Source organism: Genypterus blacodes, unplaced genomic scaffold (assembly GCF_046128005.1).
Source record: "Genypterus blacodes isolate CSIRO-AG114 ecotype Tasmania unplaced genomic scaffold, CSIRO-AGI_Gbla_v1 ptg000021l_1, whole genome shotgun sequence".
In the NCBI taxonomy this organism is placed as follows: domain Eukaryota; kingdom Metazoa; phylum Chordata; class Actinopteri; order Ophidiiformes; family Ophidiidae; genus Genypterus; species Genypterus blacodes.
The window spans coordinates 6,455,608-6,468,847 of NW_027466834.1; positions in this window are offsets into that span (position 1 = coordinate 6,455,608).

Consider the following 13,240-nt stretch of genomic DNA (forward strand, 5'->3'; position numbering starts at 1 on the left):
TGAAAAGAGAAGTCAGTCAAACAGTGATACCCAGCCGCTTCATTCAGCTCTGCTCCCTTTCGCACATTCTGAAAAACATCAAAGCCCTGTCAGAGTGCAAAAGCAGAAAAACATTCACACCCAGAATAGTAAAATGTTCATTTCGTTTAAACTCAGCAAAAATGAGGCCCGGTTACACTGTTGTGGGCATGAAAATACACAGTATACTTCGCTGACTGGGTTAATTTGTTAGTCTAACTTTCAAACTTTATGATCGGACTGGGAGAAAAGAAAGATTTGAAGCATGCAAATTCTAAATTCTGATTGCATTTTCATGAAGGAATTAGTCCTTCCAAATGAGTCTCCAGGAAATGACATTTGCAGAGCCGCCGCTGCTGCTGCATAATGAAGTTAATCTAATATCACTGGGGTAAAAAAAAAAAACATTCTAAATGTGCTCCAACACATGGACGGCACTGCTAGGTTGGCTTTGAATACCAACTAACTTGGCTCAGCTGCTCTCAGATTCCTTCCTCTTGCTGGTTTCTACTCGCCTTTGTTCTGAACCCAAAATTCAACAGATCCTCTCAATGACACCACGAAGACTCATTCAGCGATGACAGCTGAGATTTCAATATGCGACCGCGACACGACGAAAACAAGAAGCGCTGCTGTTTTATTCATTGTGGAATAACTTTACACCTTTAAATTAAAGGCATAATACACTGTATGAGCTAAATATAGACAGAGAATTTGTCCTGACAGCAATGTAATAACAGCTGTCACTCTCAAACTGACGGGCAGATCTTTCAATCACACTTATCTAAGTCAATCACATTGGAGGTTTGTTGACATCAGGACGGTTTGTGAGAACAGCAGTAACACAGGCCTTCATTTTCAATTATGATCACTTAAGAAATGCCTAATTTCCGAATTCCTCGTCGAGTCAGACACTTTTCACACATTAATTTCGTTCGATTTTGTCGTGGCAGTTACGAGAAACGCAGTATATCAAATGTATAGCAAAAGATATTGATATTGGTTGGAAACAAAATAATGCGCCTGTGTTTACGTCCAAATGAGCGCCCAGTGCCTGGATGGATTGGATCAATGTGTTGTAACTGATGTTGTCTCATTGCGCTGAGTATCATGGATTTCTGGGAACAAAAGTCTCCGGAGATGAAGTTGACACAAATCCAATGGCAGAGGGGCGATGAGTACATTTGTGTTTGTGTTGTAATTTGTGTCTTTTAAACATTTAGCAGTTTGATCTGGTAACATCTATGAATCATTTACATCTATGCTTCTCACGCCTCCACAATTTATGATCCAAACTGCTGAGAACTGAGCCCAAATACTCTGCACGATACATCTAAATGCACCAGATTACAGCTCCTACGTCTTCCTCACAGATTCTTGCTGTGCTCCAAAACACAAAGCTGAAGAGCAAACAGCCTTTGGGGGCTCTATCACTTTAATTAATGCTGAGGGGGAGCTTGACAGCTGTGATGGCAAGAGACCGGCCAATCACAGGTGCTGCGTGGGGCACGAGGAGGAATGTGAAGGAGTGTTTGACAGAGGAGGCCATGTGCAGAAATAAACTGACAGGTGGTTGGTCTGATCCAGCGCCACGCTGCCAAAATGAGTTTGCCTTTGGGAGCTCTAGGGAAACATGACAGTAAGAAATGAAATGGCACAGTCTAAACGTGTAACGCTCCACAACAGCGTATCACAAGGGCAGGAATAATAAACAGTCATATGGTACCCAAAATAGAGTTTCCTGAACGGTCAGTAGTTTTTCCAGTTGACCAGTTTTGATTTAGAGTCCCAGCATGTGCAGACCACAAGCTTTTCTCATTTAGTCACCTCAAGCTAGGAAAATAATGCATTCAGACATCTGCTCAGCTATTTTACAGCCATCCTGTGGGGTGATTTAAACTTCAACGGACGTTTTAATACCTTGATGAATCTACGCGTACTCTGTGTGTACAGTTTGTCTATGCTGTGTACACTATCAAAATCCTGACTGCTGCTTTCTGACGACCTGCATATTTCTGTCTGAGATGATTTTTTTGAGGAATGTCAAATGATAAATACTGCATGTGAAAGGCAAGCGTTTAGATGGATCCTGCAAATGGTTTAAACATATTGTGTGGAATCAAATGTGTCAATTTTGTGCTTACGGAACTCTAAATACAAACTTTTGTTATCTAACACATGTGTAATTGTCTATATTGTGGGTTGTAATTGCAGTTTTTTTGTTTGTATCCACGTACTTATATTTTAAGCTTTTCATTTTCGTTTGATCTGTTTCATCCTCGTCACCTCTGAATAAGTTATGGCTTTCATGTTTATACATGAATCCAATGTGTTTTCAGTGACTTGTCTGATCTCCCGTGGTGCCACAGCGGAGCTCTCGCATTTTTCCTACAGCCTCGACAACTTTGACGTTGTCTGTATTCATGTTTTTGGGTCGCTGTAGGAGCTGCTCCAAATTCTTTGCTTGGGTAAGGACAAGCAGTCACCCACAGGTGCAGCAACACAAGACTGACACCAATATACACACACGCAAGCATGCAAAGGCTTGTTTTCTACAAGCACATAGTAACACAACATACATTGTATGTAGCCCCTTCGTACATACAAGTACAAACATCTGGAAAACCAGCAGAAATATATCCAACCATAGACTCTTTGCTATTCAAAACATCTCTGACTTTGATTTGCTACTGTGCCCACAGCAAATTCTTGATTTACCACCACCTGGATATTTTTCTCATCCTTTTGTTCACTGTTTCATCCATAAATGAAGAAGTCAACCACCAGTGACAACCTGCAAATAATATACAAGGACTGAACCCCATCAAAATCCTTCATCCAGTACATAAACCCAAATGGACTAGCAAGCCTCTGTATTTTTGCATCAGTTGTCAGTCGCAAAGGGGAAAAATAGAACATGCTGATTGGCCTTTAAAGCCATTTATAATTCGCTCAAAGTGATTATCGCCAAACTCCACAGCTCCACAGAGGTTTTAGCCTCTTTAAGCTCCTTGTTTTACTCTGTATAGTTACATCGCCACAGCGCTCATCAAGCTGTGATATAAAACCACAGGGAGCTGTTTCTAACTGTGAGCAACCTGCTCAGCACTAAACTGCAGAGAGGAAAAGCAGCGGATGAGAAAGAACACAGAGCAAAGATACTGAATACAGATTTTAATGGAGAGTGAATATTTGATAAATTCATCAGGTGGGTATAGTGGAATGCTAATGTGGCTCTGTGTCTGCTGTATCTGTAATGCTAGGGTCACACTTTGTGCTGCAACATGCCTCCTGATGGGAACACGGTAGTATTTAATCCTCCAGCTAGACAAAAGGTATGAAACATCGCTTGTGTAGTAAATGCTAAAATCAAGCGTAAACCTGCCATTGTTTATATGTGTGTGTGTGTGTGTGTGTGTGTGTGTGTGTGTGTGTGTGTGTGTGTGTGTGTGTGTGTGGGGGTGTGTGTTTGGTGCATCCATGTATTCACACACTCTGAAAAGGTTGTGTTCTGGTCCCTACCAGCTTTATTCCTCCACATTGTTGCGGATGTCCTGGGTGTGAGCTGAATTTCCACGCCTGCCTCGGTGCTGTGAGAAGCCGTGCGTGCTGAGGCCTGTTTCTTAAGCTTTCCATTTTGACACACACAAAGGCGCTGCTCATCCAGGTTTTGTGTCAAGGATTAAGGGAGCAGATATGCTGTAGCCACAGAGAGACATGTTCAAATTATGACTTCCTATTTCTCACAAACTCCTGCATTACCGAGCATTGACTGAATGTTTTTTAAAGTCCTGAGATTACGACTTTCACAGAACTGTCAAGGTATCATCGAAAACTGTCAGCAACTGCAGGTGATGTCAGCGTCTCAAAAATGAAACCAAGCAACACTGGAATAACAAATCACAACGATCCATAATCCTGAGTGTTATCAGCCAATGCAACAATGAATCCTGTCTGAAAATAATTGTCCTTGTCATGAACACGGCTAACAAGGCTTTTTATCACATCCCAGCACAGCAGACGTCCAGTTGTTTCTCACAGTTCTTCAACCAAAGAACAGCGTGAGCTATCAAGTTCAATCAATGCTAAGCGCTTATGTCATGACGCAGAGGTCCAGCGTACCGGGCGAAAAACAGCTGGGAAGGATTAACAGTTTCCCCTATGGAGCATCTCACACTTTAAGATAAACTTTCTTTATTCTTTTGTTTCATTAAATAAACAGTTTTATGGACAATGTCTAACATGTCACGATCTTGTATCCGATCTCTGATATGTTCATGCAAGAAAGGAACAAAAGGAAATGTACTAAATGGAGTTAGATTGTGGCATGAAACCACCAATTATGCAAGAATAAGACAGTTGCAGCCACAGCATGCATGCCTGTCAATATAATAGATCCTTTCTAACATTGATGCCAAATTTCATTTGCTTTGCCTTCAGTTGTTGTTGATCTAAGCGTGGATGCCAGCAGTGCTGTAGATTAGTGTGAGGCCTATTCATAAACCATCCATGCTTTCTCTTTCTGTCTACATCGGGTTTATTTGCCTGCCTGATGCCTTAAACCAATTCTTTTCTTCCTCTATTGTGTAAAAGCTGACAGGTTTCTGGTCTCTGTCAGGCTGCTGCATTATGTGAAAAATATTTGCAGGTGCAAAAAGAAGGAAGTGGTAAATGAATAGATACATACAATGTAAAAGGTATGTGTGTTTGAATGCTTGTGCATGCACGACAAGGATTCCTGAGACAGAGAGCGAAAGCCGTAGCACAGAAGATGTACTAAACAGATTTATGAATGCTACAAGTGAGGCGTATACACACGTATAATCATGACAGATAAGTGCTGGTAAGAAGCCATACATTGGTTATACGTGACATTTATCTGAGGCCGTTAACGTTAAGGATCGAGAGACAACGCCGTTGACAAATTGGAGGCTTCGCTCTCCGGCAGCTCTCTCGCAGGCTACAGCTAAAACTGCTCTAAAGCTACTCTGACAAAAGGTCGACACTTTCAATCAATAGTGATAAAAGTGAGGCAGAAGACAAGTGCAGGCAGATTCTCTGGGATTTGCAAGGGAGAAGTTTGGCAGCCACACAAATTGAGTTCCTTATCTAAAATGGCAGCAGGATTTCAAATTTCCTCTGCAGCTCTGGCTGAGTTTGCAGATTTGTCTCCACCACCACATATGTCAGACACACAATAAAGAATCAGGGTGGTCATGCACACACACACACCCACACAAACCGTTCAAAGACTAAGATGGGGAAAATGAATCTCGACAAAACATCTGGCTTTGTATTTTCTCTCATCTTGCAGATGTTTTGTCATTATTCATCCACATATCTGTCTGGTCTGCACTCCATTCTGTTCTCCTGTGTGCAGGGTGTGGCAGCGTATTGCCAAAACCGGGTAGCATTGGGTTTTAAGACGAGAGAGAGAGACGTTGAGTGTTTGGCTGCCGATACACTGGAATTTGCTGCAAAGATACAGCTGGGATCACTAGTGCAGATCACCTTACTGCGAAAAAGAGACTGATAGCAGCAGGAAAGCAAAGGAACATGTGTCAGCCATCTGGAAAAGTCACCCAAAACACCATGCATCCCTTGCGCTCAGACAAAGGACTCATTTTACTTTGTGAAACAGACTCGTTCCCTTTTTCCATCAAACTGTGATTCACTTTCAGACGACTGCAGTGCAATTGCTTTACAAAGGCGTCTGTAAATTATAGCAAAGGATTCTTCTGCACTTCTCAAATTTGCCTCTCAAAATGAGTTGCACCTGCTCAGATCACAACTGCTGTCTAGAAAGTCGCCTCCTCAGACCAACACACTTGCCAAGTCATAAAAGCAAGCAACAAAACCTATAAAGTGTGTTTAAACGGGCTAAACTGGATTCAAACTTGCTCCTAGATGAGAGACATTGCCGCAAACTTATCCCCGAGACTCTAACTATGTTTACATAAAGTAAAGCTAAGTCACACAGCTAAGTCCAACTAAACCAAGCTGTTAGCATGTAGCAGCCTCTGAAACGCTTCAGCGTTGACAGCTAAATATTTTGTGATATTTATCTCTTCTAAGATCTTCATCATCTTGGAGGTTGTAAGCTGTGGGCTTCCCTCTCGACTTCATTTAATGTTCAATGAGTTTAGCAGCTCCTATGGCTTTGCCTAACTGCTAGCTACCTCACTAGCTAGCTAAAAGTTAAATTTCATACAATATTCACACAACAGAAGAGATTAATGTTTACGTGAGACATTGGCAGTGAATTTATAGCAGCTTTGTGAGTTATGGATTGATGTTTGTGTTTATATGTCCATTTAGTGCGGCTAATATTATATCTGCTGCCTCCTCGCGCAGTGCTTACACAGTGGTTTCACTCAGTCCATTCACGTGCACATTAAAATGTCATTGATACTCTTATTAAGGCAATAACTCTTTTTTTCCCCAAAGGTCGAGCAAACACCATAATGTCATTGAAATCTGAATAAACTAATGAACTTTACTGCATGGCTCAGAGTAAGAGAAACCTCCTCACCAGGTGGTTTCTCCTTCATACTCTGATTTCACAACAGATTTTTGCCTTAATCGGAGTACAGACAAACAATTGTAGCTTTGCGTGTACAGCAAACGTCCTGATTGAGTGGAATGAGGAAGCTCTGTCAGTCAGAAGTGGCCCTGAGGCTGTGCACACCGGTGACTGGGCTGGTTGACTAAGATCTCTGGAGGAAACAAAGGAATGTTTTCATGCGTGTTAAACCCTGGTGTCATTTAAACACTGTAATCAGATTGAAATGGGCTTAAAGTGATACTGTACTCAAATTGCAAGTCGATTAACTCAAGTGTGTAAGCGATCTGGTGGTGTGCAATTGGGCTGTGAACATCCCGCGCATCAGCTACTCTACTTCCCCTCATAAGCAAATTGGATATTCAGTGAACAATGGAATCCTCTGACTTTGATCCATGGGTACGACTCACAACGACTTCCTGTCCCCGTGACCTAGGAAGCACTGTGATCACACCTCCGTCCTGCTGGGAAGACCAGTTTGCAAAGAAATTAAACCCACTGGGAACCCTGGGAGCTCTGAACAAAGGACTAAACGTCTGACGGTGCTGCTCTATAGCTGCAACAATAACTTTCCTAGTCATGCTACTGATTGTTGATTAAACCACAGGCTTCTTTTCTCATTGTGATTCAGCTAGTGCACACAGCTACACAGTAGGTTTACCTTCCTATGCGCTCTTGCTCAGACTCTCCATGGCTCCTTGAGTGGTTAAGTGTCAGCTCAGTTCCTATCAGAGCGCTAAACAAAACAAGCCGTGAGCTGGGTACTCGTCTGGCCTTTTCATGCTAACAGGAGGCAGCAGCACAGCTGATACATGCAGAGCCTTGGGCTCTCCTACTGGCAACGATCTGTCAACTGTGGTTTAGGGTTAAATTTTGCTTCTTTGACTGAGCCGTTGGAATGCGTGTGCTTGATCTTTAAGCAACAACAGTTTGATTGAAAATGTTTCTTGTGCGAGTGACAGGAGCACAAGTTAAAATGGTTGTGCTGCTGTTTTCATTCGTGGCACTTTCATCAACGGGGCAATGTCTTACTAATCATGGGCTCCTATTACAAATATCCTATAGCGAGTACTGTACCTTTGCACATTTTTGGCAAGAACCTCCTATTTAAAACCACAAAGCTAATTTGGCAGCAGCTGTCTTGCAGAGCAGCACTGTACACAGGTCAGGAAAAGTACCGCTTCTCTAGCTATACCTGTGAGAGTCTGTCTGTCAGTACTTTTAAATTAATATGTGAACTGTGATATCGTCATATCAGTTTATTATAAGCCAAAGGTATGTTTCCTACTCAGTTTGCTTTGATTGGCACAAATGAGAGGAAATGTAGACAATATGTGGGCATGTAGAGACACACAGGCTGAAGCAGACCTTTGCTGTATTAGCCATGGAAACCTTTTTCCTCACAAGTGCAGCGCCTAACACATCATCTCAAGCAGTCATTTGCACAAACTGACCACGGATCAAAGTCGGAAAGGGAGGACAGAAACGTAAAGACGCATCATAATGAGGTGAAATGTGTGGTGTCGTTTTAATTAAAGTTCCTGATGAGAGGACCAGCGTGCATGTTGAGACAGAGGAGATAAAGTCAACGTGGCCTCGAGGCAGCTATGACTCACTGATGTTATTTTGGCTCTGGTATTGCGATTTCTTCTTCTTCTTTTTTTTTGGGAGTGGGCCGGAGTCTCCTTCTGTTTCACAACTCTTCAGGAGCCCCACACCGTGTGAGGTTCTGCCACGGCAACACAAAGAGCCATCAGTGAAACATCAACAGCCTCAATCATCATTCAACTATTCAGCACCTGACCAAACAGCCAGACTCCATCTCTCTCTCTCTCTTGCTGGAAGGCCGCCAGCAGGTCCAGACTGTGCGGCAGCAGCTTCGCACCCAGTCGGGTTACTTTTAATTAACCCTGTTGCATATTAAATACAACCCAGAAGCAAAGACGACTAGATAAGCTCAACAGCTCATCGCCAGCGCTTTCTCTGTCGTTTTAGGGTGTGATTCAATTAATGAGGTTCCACTGCAATAGCCAGGATAGAGAAATGACAGTATCGCTTTACATATAGCGATCAATAGCGGCATCATTTCACCCAAGGGGAAAGGTCTATTGTCTCAGAGGGTTGGGAATATCTGTAAGTCATTTTCCTGTAATTAGACATCTGTGGGCTCCTCCATTAATCTGAACCCAAAGCGCTGACATTTCCAGTGCTTGTTAATAACCCGCGGAGGTGGAGTGGACTACACGGCTGCAGAACAATATGGACACGCGTGGCAAACATCAACGCGGCTCCTCCGTCTGTTAACATTTCCAAATGTTTTTTGGAGCATCTAAAAGATCAAAGCTCCTCTTTAGGCCCGGTGAGGAGATACCCTACATGTTAATGAGTTTCACATTAATCTGTTCTGTCAGCCACTGCAGCCTCCACACTTCAACAGTTTTAAGCAGACTATAAATATTGCAGGAAATTATCTTTTTCTGGGCTGTAGAATTGCAAATTAATTCCTTTCCATTTGCTAAAGCCTAAAATTAGGCTGATGGATGGATTGCCCTCGACTTTTGTCAGGCTGTTGACCCGTGATATTGGTTTAAAGCTCAGAAATTAGCTCAAATTTGTGCTGCATATGAGCTCTTCAGAGGGGTACATTTTAAGGAATGGCTTTATACAGTATATAAAATGTTATAAGGGCTATATCTGCCTGACATAATTATAACCTCAAATGAATTCCTGGAGTCAAAGGGTGTGAAGCGTGAGATTTGTAGGAGCAGCTACTTGGTTGGGGAATAGTAAAGGCAACGTGTGTGGTCAGAGTTAAAAAGGTTTGCTTGTGAGAGGTTACAGCAGCTGAGGGTAAAGGTCATCTATGTAAAACTTGGCAGACACTTGCAAGTCTGCTTACCTCCCCCAAGGACGTGGTGTTTTTGGTCAGTTAGCAGTTTGTCTCAAAAAGCTTTGGATGGATTTCGATGAAACTTCACGACCAGGTTGGAGTGATCGGGCTGATAGCGACACTACAATTACCATTTTTAGTTTTGAAGTTTGAATCATAAAGTCTAGTCTTTATTCCTTGCTTCCTTGGTTCTATCCGGATCACTCAATACAGGCTACACCCACTAGTGCCTTCTTAGATTTCTTTCCAATTTTGTCGATAACTTTGGAACAGTACATGTTAGGGATGATCATGGTCTAACCAATACACAGTTAAATTTCATTACTGATAGATGGAGACATAAATGGACTACTTGGCCTTGTTGGAGGTATGTGGCCTCTGAGCACCTTCCTGATAGAAACTGTTTGAGTCGTTTCTGATGCCGTCTTGGATCAGACTCCTCGATTACACCAGAAAACTGATCCACCACTTCTGCCAGAGCACCACGGCTGCAAGGTGATTCTGTGGCGGCGATAATTTGCTTGCAGCTGCAACAACTTGAGTTTTCTGCTGCAGCTATTGTGACAAGATGGGACAAAGGGAAGGGCAAGACGCAGCCCCTGCAGCTGTGCATACACGACCACCGCTACAGGACACCAGTAAAGTTCAACAACCAGGCAGAAGAAGTGAAGACATAAAAGGGCTCCAGGAACTCAGACTGGTTGCTTATTTTCTAATGCCAAAGGCCCAGACACTGGTAGCATTCACCTTTACGTCCATATGAGACAAATATTTGGGCAGAGACCGTTAAACTCTGCAGTCATAGTCTAGATCTCCATCAACTCCCATCTGTCATTGTAATCATCACTGTGCCTATACATTAATTAAAGATACAAACCCATTATTCTGTTTGTCAATTGAAATAATAATTGTATGCATTTCTGCTGTATTGACAGTTTAATCCCTACATGTAGAAAAAAAGGTTTCTCAGCTTGTAAGTGTATAGAAGTTGGGTTGCACTGTATCTTATTGTATTAATTAATCAGTCAGGTGGCTGAAGGTGTTTTTCTCTCATGCCTGTTTCTATTGTTTGTGTAAAAAGCAAAACAAAGCGTGAAAATGTCAACACTGTTCATTATTTCGGCCACTGATTCATTTTGAATTACTCCAAGCAAAAGCGAAATTGCTGGAGTTTCACGCAGAGCAAAGTCAAACCCTATTTATTTTCATATTCACACAATGAATATTTACTTCCTCTCCTTCAAAAGTGGAATTTAAGCGGCAGCTGTTTTATTGAGATAAGGCTCAATTCTCTAGCATGCGTTTGCAGGATCTTGCATGCTAATGGGAACATGGCCGAACACCAGCATGTTTTCTTTAAACGCGGTCGGGTGCAAAATTCTAATTCTGATGATAGCTCACGGTGTAAAACACTTATTTACTCACTAATGCTCCTCTCTGAAATTTGGCTTGATGTGTCATGTCGCTCATTGAGATGATTTCTGTCTGGCACGGAGCTAATTACACTCGCAGTCTGTACACACACTGCCTCGCTCGGCCCACGTCTGGAGTTAAATGCTGTGTATAATTCTCCCTGGATTGCGGTCTGCATCCAGGCTCACCATCTCTGCGTAAAAATGAGAGAGTAGATCCTGTAATGAGGTTTTACACATTCAGGTCCATTCCTCTGTGTGGCAGGATGGGCCAATTTGTAAGCTTCCTGCCTGCACATGGTTACCGACTGTGGGAGTAATTCCACACAGTGCCTGAGCCCCACATGTCACCTGCTAATAGATTTTTTATAATTCACTCTCATCTTATTACCGATGACAGCCGTGCTGGATGCACCCTCACCTCTGTTTAAATGATAATCATGTACACGGAACATACATCTTTGTCTAGTTCATTGAATACAGAAGGAGCTCCACTGGTCAGCTACTTAACATTTTAATTTGATATCCTTGTTGTTCTGTTAAAAGCATAATTATTTTACGTATAGAGTGCATACCCTGAAGAGATATGACTCTAGTTCATATCGAATTCATATATATGGAGGATAAAGGAACATCTGAGGCGAGTGGAAGATCAGTTCAACCCACAATGCAAGAAGCAGATGAACATAATTAAATATCAGCTCAAGTCAACAGAGAGGAATCAAAACTCTTATTTGAAGCATTTGACAGTAGGATCAGTTAAATGTTAGGAATGCCTTCAGTGTCTTTCTTTAGCAAGAAAACAAGACAAAAGACATTTTTGCAGGGCTGACATGATTCTCACAGGTTTCTTAAGAACCTGAAACACCCCTGAATAAATTGAATTGTGTGTGAGGAGAATAAACAAAGCGCCCTAGCTCCTGGAATTGTAATTGTAATCATCTTTTGTTATTGTGGATTAACTTGATGAATTTTTCATCAAGTTCGCCTGTGAAGGGATCATCTTTTTTAGAATGTGGAGAAATTAACATATTTATTTCAGCCTCAACAATGATCACGGGGGTGTGTGTGTGTGTGTGTGAGGGGGGCGGGGGGGTGTTCTGAAACGGCCCTGTCAAACCTCACAGAGACGTGTGTACAAAATGCTGTGTGACACCTCTGAGGAGACGATTGACACGCTGTGACGAGGTAATTGTTATGCTGCAGGGGTTCACAAAAGCAGAGGGAAGGTCAGTGAGAACATATGATGTTGACTTAAACGCACCTGACTCAGACTTACTTCTATAGCTGACTGGTTTCCATCATCCTCATCCTCATCATCATCATCATCATCATCATCATCATCATCATCATCATCATCATCATCATCATAACATCCACTAGGGAGGCTTTACTGACTCACACAGACTCCGAAACCTGAACTAACCTTGACAGAATCATCACGCTGGATGTATAATAAGCAGATGATGAGCAGTTTCGTCACTCAGCATCGTCCATTAGCACAGGACTTTTATATGGTGTGATGATCTGAGTCAATCCAACTGGAAATCTTGCTGCAATTTCCTGTAACGCTGCTTCTCTGTCAGGGAATTCAGATTGAAATGTATTCTGCAATCACTAACATCAATGGCTCCTTTCATCCCCCCTGAGGTGAGGATTAACCAAGTACGTTTATTCAAGTCTGTGATTTAGGGCTTTACGGTGATGAGTATTCCATTATGGGAAACTTCCTACATTTCCTCAAGGAAACAAGGTGCACTTTGATATTTATCTGACAAATTCACCTACTTTTGACTGAAGAAATACCGCCAACATATGATTTGTTCCATGAAAAACAATCCGTAGAGGAGCGCCTCATCTCTCAACTGGTTTGTCAGCGTGAAAATCGTTTAAATTTGCATGATTACAAAGTTTCAAAAAGTGTAGATTTGCATTTTGCCCACACCCTTCCTTGTTTTGGAGTATTTCTACAACAGTACCCTACAAGATTCCACCAGTATTGTTCTGCTGTCAGCCAGATTCCTCCTCAGATTCTTGTTTCTGTTTCATTTTCTGAGGCTGTTTAACACATTGAGCTTTACAGTCTCTATAATGAGCCAAATCAGAGGGTACTTAACATAGCAGTGGAAAGGGAAATCACTGTTTCCCAGCAAATTTCTTTTATTTGGCCAAATAAAAGCTAACATGTCATGGCTGTGTTCTGTCAAATGAAACATACACCAAACTGAAGGCTTGTTTTTTATCAGTCCAGGCCCCAGACAAAGCAGATTTGATTAAATGCTGCAAGCTGATGTGTTAAACATACCATAATACCTCAGCAAGGCAGCGTGTGCACCAGCTGTGTTTGAGATGGGGCCA